Source organism: Lepisma saccharinum, chromosome 3 (assembly GCF_977018435.1).
Source record: "Lepisma saccharinum chromosome 3, izLepSacc3.1, whole genome shotgun sequence".
Taxonomy (NCBI): domain Eukaryota; kingdom Metazoa; phylum Arthropoda; class Insecta; order Zygentoma; family Lepismatidae; genus Lepisma; species Lepisma saccharinum.
The window spans coordinates 114,081,125-114,098,031 of record NC_139231.1 but is presented as its reverse complement, the minus strand read 5'-3'; the positions used below and the strand labels follow the sequence as shown (position 1 = coordinate 114,098,031).

The 16,907-nt window shown below is 39.4% G+C and overlaps 1 long non-coding RNA gene across 1 annotated transcript in view; it reads right to left on the bottom strand.

The window, feature by feature from the left end:
- The window catches only part of LOC145985328 (uncharacterized), a 70,616-nt gene that overhangs the window by 17,697 nt on the left and 36,012 nt on the right, over positions 1-16,907 (bottom strand). Inside the window, exons 2-3 of the long non-coding RNA XR_014441417.1 lie at positions 10,080-10,157; positions 6,305-6,411 (exon numbers count right to left, since the gene is read on the bottom strand). This is a non-coding gene — a long non-coding RNA (uncharacterized LOC145985328). The remainder of the gene's footprint in view (positions 1-6,304; positions 6,412-10,079; positions 10,158-16,907) is intronic.

Here is a 16,907-nt window from a genome sequence, read left to right as displayed (position 1 = left end):
TCCATACTTTGGTGAAAATAACTATAAATGTATTTACATATTTAACACTATATATGTATTTACATATTTAGCACATTTACATATAAATCCATTCCTTATCGGCTAAATGTTGCAAATGTTATATTTTTTAGAAATATTGGGCTAAGGGGGGGGGGGTTATAATCCTCACCAACCCCCCCTCTTTGGGCACGCCACTGACTATGATCGCTTTTAACTGCCTATTGGAATTGATGAAAAGTAAATTTGGTGATTAATATTTCATGCATATTATCATAAGTAGCAGTGTGCATAAATCTTTGGAAGCCGTATGAGCCAAATTCCTTGCCTCTCAATAAGTTCAGCAGAAATATATAACCATCGATTGTACAACAAATGCTAAAGAATTATATTTTGATTCTTTAATTTTAGTACTTGCTAAGTCTTTATGGAGGGGGGAATTAGAATCCCATGGACCCCCCCCATGATACATCCTTGCAATGTGAAATAACTGTTGTGCCCTCGCTTTATTGGCACAAATATTGGTGGAGCGCTTCCTTATCTTACATACAAACCCAGGTTGAACAAAATACGCCTCAATGGTGAAGGGAGCGTGTCTTCTTCTGAAACATCACAACGATAAACTGTGTTTTTATGCTTGTAATAAACGAAGACTACAAGAGAAATAATAATATACGAGGTGTGGCTAGAAAAAAAACGGATTGATGTTGCTGTCGACAAACGACAAGCACGTCAAGGTCAAGCGGTGCATGAGTGTATAACATGTTATCCTGCCTATCGACTGTGTGATTGTCCAGGGTGTGCGGCGCTCAGTTCTGCTGTAGCTTGTGGACGAAGTGAACCGTACATCTATGCTCCAGTCGGAAAAATGTTAAGTGTGAAAGTGGAACAGCATATCAATTTGAAGTTTCTTATGAAACTCGGAAAATCCGCCACAGAAACTTATGGTTTGTTTAAGGAAGTATATGGAGATGAGTGTTTATCATGCACGCAAGTGTTTGAGTGGTTTCAAAGGTTTAAAGAGGGACTAGAAGTGATCGACGAGGACTCGCGTTCTGGACGGCCTTGCACGTCAAAAACGGAATAAAACATTGCAAATGTCGGTGAATTGATTAGAAAAGATCGTCCTTGAGTGTTTGAGCTATTGCAAAATAACCAACATTATTAAATTACGGTGAAGACGACCCTTCGTGAGCGAGTAAGAAGACGACGACCTGATTTGTGGAAAAGCAAGTCATGGATTCTTCATCAGGGCAATGCTTCTGTCCACACGGCATTGTCAGTCAAGGCTTTTTTGACCAATCAAGGGATCCCAGTGTTAGAACATCCACCCTATTCTCCGGATATCACTCCATGTGACTTTTTTTTATTCCCAAAGGTCAAATCAGCACTGAAAGGAACCAGATTTACGACCGTAGAATCTGTGAGAACAAAAGCGACGGAGGTCACGAACATGGTTTCAGAAACTGATTTCCAGCACTGCTTCCAGCAATGGAAGATTCGTATGGAGCGGTGTATCAATAGTGCAGGGGAGTACTTTGAAGGGGATAATGTTCGTATTGTACAAAATAACCAATAAAAGATTTTGTAGCAACAGTCGGGTTTTTTTCTAGCCACACCTCGTATTTATGTATCGTGCTGATTTTAATGGTTATTTATTATATGTTGTTATATTCTGCAAGAATTCTCAGATTGTGACATCTTGAAATTCCTTCCCTTGTACCTTAATCTATTAAATTTCATTCCATTCTTTTTAATTTTTGCATCCGAGTGTAACTGAGTGTTTGTAGATAAGTCTATATATTGTTATTTAAATTATGTGAATCCATAGTGAAAATGTAAAACTAAGGTCACCGGACAAAAAATTAGTCACCCCAGCGCAAAAAGCAAGGTGGTTTCCTGATGCCCTCTACACATGGCGTTGCAGAGGAGTGGCGTGGTTCATTATGTCTGGATCAGTGCTGTGTGACTATAGCAGTAATGTTGAGTGCGGAAGACTTTGTCCAGTACGGGAATAGTGTGTCAAGATGGGCAAAGCCAGGGGATGTGTCGGAGTGGCAAAAAGGGGCTATCATGTTTGGGCATGCCCATGGTCACACAGTGAGTGAAAATGCCGGATTTGTTGGGGTATCGACGTGAAATGTCCAACGTGTGTACAAGGAATGGTGTACCACTGGTGGCAATGAAACATGGCGTGAGAACTGTGGACGAAAAAAGATCCTAACCCAGAGGCACGTGAGATGAGTGTCACATCTTGTGAATGACAATCGGTTTCAAAGCAGACAGGAATTGTTGCAGTCAGTGAATGAAGGTCCGTCCCAACCAATTTTTGAGTGAACATTGCGACGAGAACTTCATGCCATGGACATATGGAGTTGGGTATCTCGAAAGAGGCCTTTGCTAACAGCGACACATAAAGTTGCACATCTGACATGGGCCAGACAACACCAAACTTGGACAGTTGCAGACTGAAGGTGTGTAATATGGTCTGATGAATCGCGATTTTAACTCTTTTCAAATGACGCAAGGCGTCGAGTGCACCGACCGTCAAATGATGCATTTCATCCGCAATGTGTGGAGGGTGTAATTCAGGCAGGGGGTGGTTCTGTGATGTTCTGGGGGTGTTTTTCTTACTATGCACTGGGCCCAATCATTCAGGTGACCGTGAACATGAACCAGTATGTTCATTTGAACATTCTTGGTGATCAGGTGCTTACCTTCAGTCAACATCTTCATGATGAGCACGCTGTGGACACCCCCATTTACCAAGATGACAACTGCCGTGTTCACAGGGCAGCATGCGTATGTGAGTGGTTTGATGAACACACAGGCACCCTATCAAACCTCACCTGGCCTGCTAAATCACCTGATCTTAACCCCATAGAACATTTGTGAGACTATTTGGAACAGCGGGTAAAATGCCGAAATCAGCATCCTGACAATTTGGAGGCCTTACGTGATCTTCTGATCAGCGAGTGGTGTCCACTGGATGTGGAATACCTGCAAAACCTTGTGGACTCCTTGCCTCGCTGAATCGAGGCAGTTATTTGGGCCAGAGGTGGTGTTACTTGGTATTAGAGTGATGTCTCCAAGGGGTGACTAATTTTTTGTCCAGTGAGCTTATATGCTGCGTTGATGTATCACGCACACAGGAATATTCAGGGTACAGTTGTATTTTTCAAAAATAATCAGTGGGGAGGCAGAGCGGCGGGAATGTTTTCAGGTGGGGATTACATTGATAAAACTATTTAGGCTAAGAAAAAAGTATTTCTCTATTTTTCCTGTTTTGCTGGGAGGGAGACTGACCAACTGCAGGGGGATTTGCCTGTCATCTTCTGGGTGTCCATAGTGTTGAAACTATGCACCAGACATTATTATTATTATTATTGCAAAATAGTTTGTCATCATTCAAATTCAATTTTTTTTTTATTAGAGGGCGAGGTTCAGCCTGTGGCTGTTCGCCCACCTAACCCCATTTGACATTTACCTGGTGTACATAAACAAGATCATAAAAAAGAGAGAAAATACAAATAAGAAAAAAAATGATTACAAAGAAAAGAACAACGACAAGATTTTAAAAAATCAAGACAACACATAAAAAAGAGAAAGAGAAAAACACATTCACACACGCACGCACCCACCCACCCACCCCCACACACACCCACACCCACACCCACACACTAAACATTTCTGAGCAGGACATTGACGCATGGATGTTGAGATTGATGTAAATGATTATGCTAGTTTTGTGAAGTGCGATAGAACAATGCATGCGTAAATAATACAATATAGTTGAAGACTTGTCAAGGATTGGATTGGCGAGGTTCGTATGTAGTCTAAACTGTATTGTGTAGTGTTATGTTACTCGTGGGAGCTTGAACAGAGATATTGCTCATCTAACAGAAAATTCTTTAATTTCTTAAATTTGTTAGGACTGGGGAGGGAGGTAATGGAGGGCGGGAGTTCGTTCCATGTTTTTCCAGTTGAAAGTGTAAAATATGATTTGAAAATTTCCAGCGAGTGTTTGAAGAGTTCAAGTTTTGCTGTTCCTCTTGTTTTGTAGTTGTGTATTTCCCTTCTGGTTTTTAGTTTCTCGAATAAATTTTCAGGGATTTTTTATGCAAAAGACTGTGTATAAAGCAACAGAAATGAAGTCTGTGACGTCTGTTCATGTTTAGCATTTTGTTCTCGTTCAGGGTTGGAAGAATATAATCAAATTTTTTAATGTTATATACGAAGCGTAAACACGAATTTTGAACTTTTTAAATTTTGACTTTATTTCGAACAGACAAGTTTGCAAAAAATACTATATCACAGTAGTCTAGAAGAGGAAGAATCAGTGTTTGCACAAGTTTCAATTTAATATCTGTTTTTAGGTATTCATTAAATTTATAGAGCAATCTTAGTGCTGCGTAGGCTTTCTTAGTTTGCTCTTGGACATAAAGGTCCCAGTTCAAGTGTTTGTCTAACATAACTCCTAAATTATTTATACTTTTTGCATGTCGAATTTCGTATGTCTCTATTTTGACACGTGGATCATTCGGGTTTATCATTGCGAGACTATTTTTGCAATCAACTCCCAAGTTCTGTCCTTGCGGATAGTGCTATAGGTGTCATCATAAACAACATTGTGCTTGACTTTACGTAAAGTAAGGAATGCAAAAACACCATTCAAACTTCCTTATTTTTAATTCCTTGATTAGTGTGGTTAAGACCTATAGACTCCATTGTGTTATGGGACTCCTATTTTCATTTCCACTGAAGAGCAACACGATTCTCTGATTCTCCTGGATAAACAGATAACACTACAATTGAAACTTCAAACTGAAAGAGTTAGATGTGTCGGTATTGTCACGATTGTCGGTATCGGTATTGTCGATGTCTATATTTTTGGTATCGTCGATATCGATATTGAATCGATATCACACAGTGGTCTGCTAACAAATGAAAAAACTTGAGATTGAATCGATATCACACAGTGGTCTGCTAACAAATGAAAAAAACTTGAGCATGATAGATTACAGCCTGAATGCATGAAAAACATTCACGAAAATGTGTTGTGTGTGAGATGCTTTAAAAATGTAGCAAAGTTTGAATTCACTTGTCTGTGAACCATATATGCTACACATGATAGTAATTTTTGTTGATGAAGTATCCAAATCATGTGCATTCACAAACATTTTAAACCTTAATGCAATGAAAAACAATATTAATGTTCAGATTGATACATTTTGTAATTTACATTAAGTATGAGCACTTTTTGTGTAATGCCGCAGAAGCATTTGTTTCATTAATTCACGTAAGGCACAAAATTATTCAATGAAAAAAAAAAAGAACAAAACAGATATGGCCTGACAAAAACATAGTGAATGGGATAGTTGTTGCCACACAAGAAAATATACTGCTTGTTTCAGTGAAATATGGTTACTATTGGTGTGTAAAGGAAAACTGAGTGTACACAAATGAAGAAAATAAAGCACCCAGTAGGACATGAAAATTTTCCAAGATTCAAATTCCGCCTCCCCTACTTACTGCTATGTAAAACTAACTGTCTGTGATGCAGATGCAAGATGTCAACTGTCAACAAACTAGAGTCAACTTGCAAATGTTACATAGTGCATCCTCCACACATTTTACATTTGTACATTCATTCACTCTCTACATCCCTACATATGCATTGTTGGACTATTGTATACATTTGTTATCCTGTATTCCTTGATATTCACAAGTGCACTCATCTCTGTTGATGCTGATATATACAGGGTAATTCATAATTCACTTCAGGGTTTGCAGGCTCAACAAATTTAGTTAGTTATATTTAATGTACACTGACAGATAATCTTACACAAAGAAGTAAAAGCATGATGTTCAAAAACGGGAATATCTCCAGTTTCTTCATTGTATATATGATTTGCTAATATTTATGTAGGACCATTGCTCAAACATTACACATGACTCTCATATTGATCATGCATAGTAATCATGCTGTCCCCTTGTAACCAAGGGTATTAGGTTTGATCCCTGGTGGAGACACATTGCATAGTGGTTCGGATCTCACATTAAACTGTAGGTCCTGTCCCAATTAGCCTATCTGAGCATAAGATGAACTTAAACACATTTTGCCATGTTTTGTTTATTATGTCTGACATGTTATCAGAATAGCAGAAAGAAAACCTAAATAATCCTGTCCATAAAGAAGGTATTTCCATTTAAGTGAGCCAGCCACCCTACTCTAACATGTGTAGGTACCACTGACTCAAACTACACATTATGTCAAGTCAAATACACTGTCAAATGAGTTACTCACTTAAAATTGATTACCATCCCAAAACTTTCAGCTGTCGTTCATCATCATTGAGGTAGTTTAAGACAGGTGCTAAATCTCACCACACATTCTTGCGCTGGATCATGATTCTGAAATTTAGAAAATCAGCTTTTGACTCAAAGCACAAAGCAAAGTAAAAAAAATATATATATATATATACAGGGTGCAGCATATTGTATCTACCAATTTCAAATGACCACGGGAAGTCTGTGAGTGGTTGTAGTAATTTCATATGGTTATGAAATAAAAATATACACATCAGCATTTAATAGTGTAAAATATGGACACTACAGACATCATAGCACCTTAAAAATAACATCCTCTAAATGTACTCCTCCTGCTTGGATGCACCATTCAAAGCGATGTGGGAAGGCTTTCCTGACATGTGTCTCAACATGTCGCATGAAATAGTGTGCATTTCATGGGGACTGACGGTTCACAACATTTCCCCTGGTACACTAGACAGGTGGGAAAATCAATTGAAAACAAAGTGGATGGAAAAATGAATTGTAATTTGATTAGTGTGAACCTCCATGCCAAACCGATAACTTTATTTTTTTTAAAAAAAAAAGGATTATTTTGAGAACAGAAAGTACAGTTCTTTATATACATAAAAATATTGCAGGTATATTAAAGTAGTTTTCTATAAAACAAAAAAAAACCTTAATAAATTAAACGAGTTTGGCCAAAAATCTAATCTTGTAATATTTCACTTGAACAGCAACAGAACCTTCACATTTTGCTTCCAACCAACAAAAATCTTCAATTGGTTTCTTTATTTATAACTGCCATCAATTATTAATTTACTTAGTTCATCATGATTAGCCAAAAAGTGGCAGAAAAGAGTAGTAAAAGAACTTAATTCAGTCAAATCAATTAATTTAGCTAGTACGGTTGCTGGGCATTTTCGTTTCATGGCTTCCAGCACTTTCGACCTTTGCAAACAGTTATGATAATGTTTGACACCTTGTGTAAGAAAAATGATAGAAAGCTCTGGTAAAAATAATTGTTTTCAGTACATTTCCAGCTACATTTTATGGGGCCCAAAACTGATATTTGTCTTCTAACAAAAAGCAAAGTTTAGAATTTTTTGGTAAGACTTCAGTAGGGTCCCAACACCTCCCCCTCGTTTATTTCATCATTTTTACACTCGTACTTATTGTTTTTCCTTTTTTGCGCTTCCGTAAGACACAATATGGCGAGACAGCTTGACTAGCGTGGTAGATCATCAGTGGGTACGCAGTTTTTCCAACCTTGTCAACCAAAAAATCCCCACGAACCATTCATGGATAGCCCCAATTCATGAATAGCCCACCGAACCATGCACGGACAGCCCCAATTGATGAATAGCCCCACGAACCATGCACAGATAGTCCCACAAACCCAAAAATCCCCACGAACCATGCACGTTAAGATTAGGTTACGCAAACAGTTAAAATTGTCATCTTCTTGGAAAAAAAACAAAAAAAACTGCAACAATTACAGGGAGTTACGTCATCAAATGTTCGCAACATTTGGTTCACGTAGTGCAAGCAAATGAAAGCAACAGCAATTGTGCGTCGGAGAGATATTTCTATTGAAAAATACATGATTTCCCCGGTGAAATAGATTCCACGATGAAAGAAAATACCTCCACGAACTTCTAAATGCTACAGAAACTAATTTCCGTAAGTAGTTTCTTCTGTAAAAATGAAGAAATCCGTTGGGACCATACCGAAGTTTTACCAATTTTTTAAAGCAGGGAAAAACTGTAATATATGAGAGCTATAATTTTGTTTAGAAGACAGATGATCTCTGCTACTGGTGTACTCCTTTAGTTATAGTTCTTACAAATTGCTTGTTTTTAATTTTTGTAAATATTTCTGCTGGGGAACCTAATGAAAAAATTGTTATTCCAAGGAAAACAAACGTTACAACTGGTGGAGTTAGTCACAAACAGCAAATTTACATTAACACAGCACGAGTTTGCAGTATGGTACATGTTCCCTTTAAAAACAAAGCATTTTCAATTATCATTGGGGCTTGCACCATTGTACCACCTCAGTGGTGTAATTGAAAATTGAAGCACATTATTCATTCTGTTACAAAAAAGTAAAATACTAATAACACAAATCGGGCCAGGCCCGTTTACCCACTGTAGCCCCTCGAGAATTATGTTTATTTTTTTTATTTTTAATCGACAGATTTCAATGTTTTACGTAGTGTAACAGTGGTTCCAGCCTTGGGAAAGCACAAAGACCGGAGATATTTGATCCCAAAGAATGGCCCACGAAGTTAAAACTTGCAATTTCGGAGTACTTTCGCCACTTTTTGTATGTACACTAAAATAGAGGTTGATTAATTGATTGATTGGGTGTTTTAAGCCCACTTTATGCACAGTAAGGCTAATCAGGACTGGACCTACAGTTTAAAGTGGGATCCAAACCACTATGTGCCTCCACCAGGTGGGTATCCAACCTGGGACCCCTTGATTACAAGGCAAAGATGTTACCACTGCACCATCGGGGAGGCCCCCTAAAATAGCGAAAAAACATGCTGAAAATAGCTATCAGTACCAAACCTAACAACGTAAAATTATAGCTGCTGTTCTGGAAAGTTGTTTTGGGTGCTATATTCACTTGCTCGAAGCCTTCAGGCTGTTCTGCTTCTCAGTAAAGTAACATGCTAAGGTAACAGACATACACATTAACACATTTCTGAGTGCTAAAATCAACTGTAAACATTCATAAACAACAAAATCTTCATAAACCATGTAAGATATTTCACATTATCTATAGAGTACAGAGGGTCAAGGGTACCCACAAATCATTCAAACAAGGGTATAAACAAAAAAATTTGGTGCCACTTTAGGAGTTGAGTGTTGTGGTTTTCACTTGCAACCGTGGAAGGGGAATTAACGAAGTGTAGCTTTGTTTCTTCATATTTCTCCATTATAGATTTTAGGCTTGTTAATATGCATATACATATACAGTGCTCGAAAAATATTCTTCAGAGCTAGGCGCCAGCTCTGAAAATCAGGTGCCAGGAAACCACCTACTAGCAATTGTGCATTGAGCATTACCATATTCAAAACATAGCTAAATCACGTGAGAAAGCGAGAGATGCGGGGTTGGGGGACAAGGAGTGAGAAATTGTTTCTGATTCTATGGAAGGTACACAATATTGATAAAAAAATCATTTGCTAACTTAGCTGTACTGCAATTTGAACTTAAGAGTCTTCAAAATTTCGTACATGCAAACTTAAAAAAACTGCAATATTACAGCAAAAGATCATAGTCGCCATAGCAACCTGGCGACCAGGATTTTTCGAGCCCTGCATATATATTAAGCTGTTACTGTAGCATTTTCATCCACTTGGGGCTTAAGTATTCCTTTTAAATTGGGAGAGGGGGAGGGGGTTCAAAATTCATGAAATTGTATGTTTCCAAGCAATTTCACTTATTTCTTTCGAGAGATGCAAATTTCCAACAACTTCTAACCACTGAGTGAGCAGCAATGGAGTTTTGAAATACTGAAAGAATTATTATAATTTTATTGTCAGATGAGTGTTTTGGCAAACTTTACCACCATAGTATTTCTTTAAACAAGTGCCTAAGATCATTAAAAATTTACATTTTTTGTAAGGATCACATGAACAAATGTGTAGCAAATTTGAAGCAAATCTGAGATGGATTAAATGGCTGTATGATTTGGCATGGAAAGACCCAGCTAGGAAACTGTAGACAGCACAATTATTGCCAATATTCCACACACTAACCTTCAGAATTGCTGATTAAGGTCTTCAACAATACGCCTTGCATGAATTATCAATACCCAAACTTTTCCTATTGTGTTCCTGCAACAAAAGGAGAAAATCTATTATAAGGTGGTTCAAGAAACTATGCTGCATCTGCTCTAGAACAGAAATTGCTCAATGAAAAATGTTCTACAGCATGATAACAGCAACTATTTTATGTATGAGGGGCAGTCAAATGAAAACTGAACACCCACCATAAAACACATTCCTTGCAAAAGTTGGCAACACTGTTCTTGTGTATCAATACTGCCATCTGTAGGGTAGGAGAAAGGCATAGTGAAAACGCACAGGTCCACAGAGTTGCTTCGTCATTACTCAGGAGGTGAGCGTAGTGAAAAGTGTGTTCCTCCAGCATTGGAAATGGAGGCAAGCAAAGAAGGGCAGAGAGGTGTGGTTCGTTTCTTGGTGGCTGAGGGTGCTGGAACATGTGAAATTCATCGTCGCATGTTTGCAGCGTATGGCGAACACTGCATGTCCCTGACAAGTGTGCACGAGTGCCAGAAGAGATTCTGCGAAGGATGCACATCACCACAAGACGATCCGCGCCGGGAACAGGCCCATCGAGCCATTACGCCTGATGTGATTGCAAGGATCAATGGTCTGATCCGGGAAGACCGACGAATCACAGAGGAAGAAATTTGTGTTCAGGTTGGCATTAGTCATGGCTCTGTGCATGCCATTATCAAAGATCACCTGCAGTTCCGAAAAATTTGCACGCAGTGGGTTCCGCATCAACTGACGGAAGAACAAAAGATTGACAGAATGACTGTATGTCTGAGTCATTTGCAGCTGTATGACGAGGAAGAGTATGTGTTTCTGTCACGTATCGTCACAGGGGACGAAATGTGGTGCCACCATTTTGAGCCCGAGAGCAAACGGCAAAGCCAACAATGGAAACACGTCGATTCTCCCCTGCGAAAGAAATCCAAGGCTGCCCATATGAGTTCCAGTAAGGTCATGCTGAGCTTCTTCTTCGACTGCAAGGGCCCTCTGCTTGTCGACTTCCTAGAGCGTGGAGCCACAATCAATGCGTACCGCTATGCAGACATGCACCATGAAGTCAAAACGCCCTGGAATGCTGTCGGATGGAATCATCCTTTTACATGATAATGCCCGTCCCCATACTGCCAATCTGGTGAGGGATAAGCTTCAGACATTTGGCTGGGAAATGCTTGAACATCCTCCGTACAGGCCTGATATTTCCCCTTGTGACTTCCACATTTTTGGTGACCTGAAGAAAGACATTCGTGGACGCCGGTTTCATTCGGACGAGGAAGTGCAACAGTGGGTGAGGTTGTGGATCCGTCAGCGACCTACCTCTTTCTACAAGACTGGAATTGACATCTCCCAGTGGGATAAATGTCTTAATACTTGTGGCAAATTACTTTTGAATAAAACAAACTCCATTGTCACTTTGTAGCGGGTGTTCAGTTTTCATTTGACTGCCCCTCATAGTATTAGTGAGTGGTACAATTAAAAAAAGAACAAACAAAATATTGTTCTGCACAAAGATAAACTAATAAGTTGCTGACCAAGGCAGTTTATTAAGGTAAAAACACTTAACACGTAACGTTTCGACCCTGTATCAGGGTCTTCCTCAGACGAAGAACTAAACTAAAATGATGAAATAAACTACACACAGAAAGATTACATACACATAGCAGGGTCACAAGCCACACAACAACAAATCAAGTTGACAGTCCTTATCTAGGAAGATTTCTACAAAGGAATTAAACATATCACCTCCTGACAGTTGTTGACTAATGGGTCTACTACACTGACAGGTGATTGGCAGGTCAAGATCAGCAAGAGTCTAAGAACCACCTGCTCACCACTCCCCCACCCCTCCTGCCTTTCTGGTTATGGGTGAATACCTCCTCCTCTGGTCTTCTTCTTTTCTCTTCTTTCTTCCTTCTTCATACTTCTTTTTTCCTTCATTCCTTTTCTTCATCCTTTCAACTTTCTCTAACACACTCTTCCATTCCTTGTTTATCTTGAGCCCTCCATTCCAATTCATGATGTCTTCTCCTTTCTTTTCTATTTCTTTGGCCTCCTTCCATTTTCTCACTAGTTCTCTCTTCTCTTTTCCTATTCGCCTAGCCGAATCCCATTCAACTTCATGTCCTGTTTCTCTAGTGTGTTTGAATATGGCATTCCTGTCTCTCTTCAATCTCACATCATCCATGTGTTGCTTTAACCTGTCTTTAAGTCTCTTCTTCGTTTCCCCTATGTATACACTTTCACATCCTCTGCACTTCACCTCGTAGATAACCCCTTCCTCTTCCTCCTCTCTCTTTTCTTCATTCTTCTTGCTGGCTATACTTAAAATAGTGCGTCCTCCCTTCCTGTAAGTTCTTATACCCACTTTCCTCAGCACTTTGCATATCTTCTCTGTGGCATCGCCCATACTTCTTATACCAAACCATCTCTCTTTTTCTTTTTCTTCCTTCTCTTCCAGTCCTCTCTCTTTTATCTCTTTCCTTCTTCTGTTGATGTTGTGTCTGTCTTTCTTTTCATAGCCATTCTCTTCTAGTTGTTCCCACAGGCTATTAATCTTGGTTTCTTCTTCCCCTTTCTCTGTGCATATCTTCTTTATTCGGTCTTCCATATTCCTTATAAAATTACGTTTAGTTCCATCACCCACATCACTTCTTTTGTGGCAGAACACTCCTGCCGAACACTTCTTTTGATACCATGTAGCCACTATTCCCATTCCTCTCTTCTTTTTCATCTCAATATCCAAGAAATTTAATGTTCCTTCCTGTTCCGTTTCGAGCTCAAGGAATATCCCTGCTTTCTCATCTTCTACATCTTTAACAAGCTTACTCAGCTGCCTTTTTGTTCCTTTCCATATCCCAAAACAATCATCCACATATCTACAAAATAGACTTAACTTATCTCCTCCTTTCACTATCACTTCCTTCTCCCATTCATTCATAACTAATTCCGCCAGCACAGGGCTCAAGCAAGAGCCTATATTTAGACCTTCACTAATCTTGATGATTTTACTCCCCACTCTGCTGTAGCTATTGTCCCAAATTGTTTCCAGCGCTTGTACCACTCTCTCACTATCCCATTCTCCTATAATGCTTTTCCCAACTTTTTTCCTCACTATATCCACTACGTGTCCCCTTTTGATGCTCGGGAACATGCTTCTCACGTCTAGGCTAAACATTGTGATTTTATCCCCAGACTCCTTCAGACCTTTTATAAGGTCCACCACCTGCTCACTGTTTTTCACGGCTCTGCTTTCTTGTTCTCTCACTAACACTTCAATTACCTTTTTTAACTTCTTCTCCAAAGGTTCCAAAATATTGTCCCTGCAATTCATCACTGGTCTCAACTTTATCTCTTCTTTATGTATTTTGGGAAAGCCTTTTAAACAGGGCAGTCTTCCTGCCTCCTTCGTGAGCTTTTTAAACCCCATCCTTCCACAATCTTTTATGATCTTTTCTCTAATATTGCGTTCCTCTTCCATTCCACAAATCTCCTCATACGTGTCCCCTTTCAGGTCTTCAAACTTCTTCTCGTACCATTCTTTTTCCATCACGACTGTGGCCCCTCCCTTATCTGCCTGTTCCACCACCACATCGTTCCTTGTCTTGATTCTTTTCATACCCTCCCTTTCCTTCTGGCTCAAATTATCTAATCTTCTCTGTTTATCCATTTCTTTCTTCAAAATGGCTGCTGTTCTTCTTCTAATCTTATCCCTTTCTGCCTCTTCTTCAATATGTAGCACCGCTTCCTCAATATCATATACAATCTCTTCATAGTTCACATTTCTCTCCATCACTTTGAAACCTCGGCCTAATTTCAAAAAAGCTTCCTCTTCTTCTGATATTTGAACATCTCCGATTATAACCACTCTTCTCCTGCCCTCTTCACCTTCTTCCTCTTCTCTTCTTTCCTCTCTCCATCCCAGTCTTTCTCCTTTCTTCTTCATCTTCAGTTTCACCTTCTCTCTAAAGTTTTCTTGCCAGCTTCTCATTTCATGGAATGTGAATTCTCTAGTAAAAATGGTGAGTCCATCTTCTATGGTTTCTTCCATTCCTGCCAGTTTCTCCTTTATTGTTCTGATTTCCTTCTTCCTCTTTCTTATTTCGTTCCATATCATTTCTTTTTCAAGTTTCTGTACTAACCTCTTCCATCTTCTGGTGCGACAATCCAATCCCTTCTTACTTATCTTCAGTCCCTTTGGTGTTGTGCCCTTCTCCAAACACTCCCTCAAGAATATTTCTTGCTCCTGCTTGTGTATGTCCTTCCTCTTCAAGTCCTTCCAGTCATTGATTTTCCTCATCAGCCTCGGAAAATGTCCAATTGTAATATAATTAAGCCTTGTTTCCATATTGAAACCAATAAGTTGCTGACCAAGGCAGTTTATTAAGGTAAAAACACTTAACACGTAACGTTTCGACCCTGTATCAGGGTCTTCCTCAGACGAAGAACTAAACTAAAATGATGAAATAAACTACACACAGAAAGATTACATACACATAGCAGGGTCACAAGCCACACAACAACAAATCAAGTTGACAGTCCTTATCTAGGAAGATTTCTACAAAGGAATTAAACATATCACCTCCTGACAGTTGTTGACTAATGGGTCTACTACACTGACAGGTGATTGGCAGGTCAAGATCAGCAAGAGTCTAAGAACCACCTGCTCACCACTCCCCCACCCCTCCTGCCTTTCTGGTTATGGGTGAATACCTCCTCCTCTGGTCTTCTTCTTTTCTCTTCTTTCTTCCTTCTTCATACTTCTTTTTTCCTTCATTCCTTTTCTTCATCCTTTCAACTTTCTCTAACACACTCTTCCATTCCTTGTTTATCTTGAGCCCTCCATTCCAATTCATGATGTCTTCTCCTTTCTTTTCTATTTCTTTGGCCTCCTTCCATTTTCTCACTAGTTCTCTCTTCTCTTTTCCTATTCGCCTAGCCGAATCCCATTCAACTTCATGTCCTGTTTCTCTAGTGTGTTTGAATATGGCATTCCTGTCTCTCTTCAATCTCACATCATCCATGTGTTGCTTTAACCTGTCTTTAAGTCTCTTCTTCGTTTCCCCTATGTATACACTTTCACATCCTCTGCACTTCACCTCGTAGATAACCCCTTCCTCTTCCTCCTCTCTCTTTTCTTCATTCTTCTTGCTGGCTATACTTAAAATAGTGCGTCCTCCCTTCCTGTAAGTTCTTATACCCACTTTCCTCAGCACTTTGCATATCTTCTCTGTGGCATCGCCCATACTTCTTATACCAAACCATCTCTCTTTTTCTTTTTCTTCCTTCTCTTCCAGTCCTCTCTCTTTTATCTCTTTCCTTCTTCTGTTGATGTTGTGTCTGTCTTTCTTTTCATAGCCATTCTCTTCTAGTTGTTCCCACAGGCTATTAATCTTGGTTTCTTCTTCCCCTTTCTCTGTGCATATCTTCTTTATTCGGTCTTCCATATTCCTTATAAAATTACGTTTAGTTCCATCACCCACATCACTTCTTTTGTGGCAGAACACTCCTGCCGAACACTTCTTTTGATACCATGTAGCCACTATTCCCATTCCTCTCTTCTTTTTCATCTCAATATCCAAGAAATTTAATGTTCCTTCCTGTTCCGTTTCGAGCTCAAGGAATATCCCTGCTTTCTCATCTTCTACATCTTTAACAAGCTTACTCAGCTGCCTTTTTGTTCCTTTCCATATCCCAAAACAATCATCCACATATCTACAAAATAGACTTAACTTATCTCCTCCTTTCACTATCACTTCCTTCTCCCATTCATTCATAACTAATTCCGCCAGCACAGGGCTCAAGCAAGAGCCTATATTTAGACCTTCACTAATCTTGATGATTTTACTCCCCACTCTGCTGTAGCTATTGTCCCAAATTGTTTCCAGCGCTTGTACCACTCTCTCACTATCCCATTCTCCTATAATGCTTTTCCCAACTTTTTTCCTCACTATATCCACTACGTGTCCCCTTTTGATGCTCGGGAACATGCTTCTCACGTCTAGGCTAAACATTGTGATTTTATCCCCAGACTCCTTCAGACCTTTTATAAGGTCCACCACCTGCTCACTGTTTTTCACGGCTCTGCTTTCTTGTTCTCTCACTAACACTTCAATTACCTTTTTTAACTTCTTCTCCAAAGGTTCCAAAATATTGTCCCTGCAATTCATCACTGGTCTCAACTTTATCTCTTCTTTATGTATTTTGGGAAAGCCTTTTAAACAGGGCAGTCTTCCTGCCTCCTTCGTGAGCTTTTTAAACCCCATCCTTCCACAATCTTTTATGATCTTTTCTCTAATATTGCGTTCCTCTTCCATTCCACAAATCTCCTCATACGTGTCCCCTTTCAGGTCTTCAAACTTCTTCTCGTACCATTCTTTTTCCATCACGACTGTGGCCCCTCCCTTATCTGCCTGTTCCACCACCACATCGTTCCTTGTCTTGATTCTTTTCATACCCTCCCTTTCCTTCTGGCTCAAATTATCTAATCTTCTCTGTTTATCCATTTCTTTCTTCAAAATGGCTGCTGTTCTTCTTCTAATCTTATCCCTTTCTGCCTCTTCTTCAATATGTAGCACCGCTTCCTCAATATCATATACAATCTCTTCATAGTTCACATTTCTCTCCATCACTTTGAAACCTCGGCCTAATTTCAAAAAAGCTTCCTCTTCTTCTGATATTTGAACATCTCCGATTATAACCACTCTTCTCCTGCCCTCTTCACCTTCTTCCTCTTCTCTTCTTTCCTCTCTCCATCCCAGTCTTTCTCCTTTCTTCTTCATCTTCAGTTTC